Below are 1322 nucleotides of genomic sequence, written 5' to 3'. Positions count from 1 at the left end.
TATTATCACACTGAGATGCTCGTAGGCACTTTTTATAGCAACTTTTACTCAAAATTAGCACAATAAACTTTGCGAAATACAAAGACCAATCAAGGCACGATATAAGTAGAGCTTCACAGCTTGACGTTTGCGAAGTATATCCCAGACAAGGAGCTGGATGTAGCCCTCATCCAAGAGCCCTGGGTGGTTAGGGGCGTGGTTTGCGGACTCGGGTTAGACAGTTACCGTATGTACATTCCAACGGCTGTAAGTAAGATAAGAACCTGTATACTACCTAAAAATAGATATTAATCTCTGTCTTTTCTCCCATTACAGCACCGGAAATCTCACAACGGTGGTGTGCGAACACAGTCGCATGCATAGCATGCTACTAACGTCAGCATACCTACCGTACGAGGAGGAGCAACCACCATCAATTGCTTTCCGAAAGCTTGTGGCGCATGCTCAAGCATGCAGGATGGACTTGGTAATTGGTTGTGACCCAAGTGGACATCATGAATTTTGGGGAAGCTCCGACACTAATACCAGGGGTGAGTCGATTTTTGATTTTATTCTTTCCATTAACCTAGTCATATGTAACAAGGGTAATAAGCCCACGTTCCGTAATAGGATTAGGGAAGAAGTTATTGATATAACACTGGTCACCGACTCAGCTACCGCCAGGATAAATGAGTAGAGGGTATCGGACACGTGTTCCTTTTCGGATCACAGCAGAATACTCTTCACGATAGATTCTGAGGTAGCAGTATCACGACCTTTTAGGAATCTGAAAAAAGCGGGTTGGAAAACTTTCTCTGAATTAGAGCCCAACACACTAAGCTCGATGAAAACCGAAGTTGGACGGGGGAATGCTAATCCTCATAGGGCAGTTAATCGTCTAAACGCGATCCTGATCAGGTGCTTCGAGCAGAGTTGTCCTCTATCCCTGGCACGATCAAAGCCCAAGCCGGTATGGTGGAGCGAAGAACTGGGTCAACTCAGATCGATGGCACGGAAGCTCTTCAACAAGGCTAAACGCAGCCGACGTGAGGAAGACTGGAACAAATATAAAACCAGATGTAACAAATACAAGAGTAGTAGGGCTGCAAGGAAAGAATTCTGGCAAGAGTTCTGCGGAACGCTGGAGAGACCGCTCCACGAAGTGGTAGGCACTATTGCAAAATAGCTGGAACTTAAGGAATACACCCTTGCCGCCTTCCTGGGCATTGAAAGGGCCTTCAATAATATCCAAACGGAGGCGATAAGCAAGGCAGTCTCTGAGCACGGCATTCAGCGGCCTATGGTGCGTTGATTATTCTTCTCTCGAGCATGGAGTCAATCCA

This window comes from Rhagoletis pomonella, unplaced genomic scaffold (genome assembly GCF_013731165.1).
Source record: "Rhagoletis pomonella isolate Grant_MI unplaced genomic scaffold, Rhpom_1.0 Rhpom_scaffold_00002, whole genome shotgun sequence".
Classification (NCBI taxonomy): Eukaryota; Metazoa; Arthropoda; class Insecta; order Diptera; family Tephritidae; genus Rhagoletis; species Rhagoletis pomonella.
The sequence above is the reverse complement of the archived record's forward strand: the minus strand, read 5'-3'. Positions refer to the sequence as shown.